This window comes from Notothenia coriiceps, unplaced genomic scaffold, assembly GCF_000735185.1.
Source record: "Notothenia coriiceps isolate Sejong01 unplaced genomic scaffold, NC01 NC01_scaffold00009743, whole genome shotgun sequence".
Classification (NCBI taxonomy): domain Eukaryota; kingdom Metazoa; phylum Chordata; class Actinopteri; order Perciformes; family Nototheniidae; genus Notothenia; species Notothenia coriiceps.
In genome coordinates this window covers 23,573-23,851 of record NW_011342444.1, presented here as the reverse complement: position 1 = coordinate 23,851, position 279 = coordinate 23,573, and positions in this window count along the sequence as shown.

Below are 279 nucleotides of genomic sequence, written 5' to 3'. Positions count from 1 at the left end.
CCAGCAAAGCAGAAGAAAGAGAGATGATTACCGGATAAAGAAAATGATGAAGAAAAAAAATGATTGGATTTCAAAGATATGAATTTCATTTCTTATACAACTGTTGTAGACATGCACCTGCTCATACTGTCCCTTAATATGCAGTTTGTTTATCCCTCGCAATTCTTTCATTGATCGTGATTGTTTGTTGGTAGTTTGAGACAATTACACACATGCATGCTCACAGACACACACGCGCCAAGCCCCAACACATAATGTTGAGCTCCCCCCCCCCCCCCC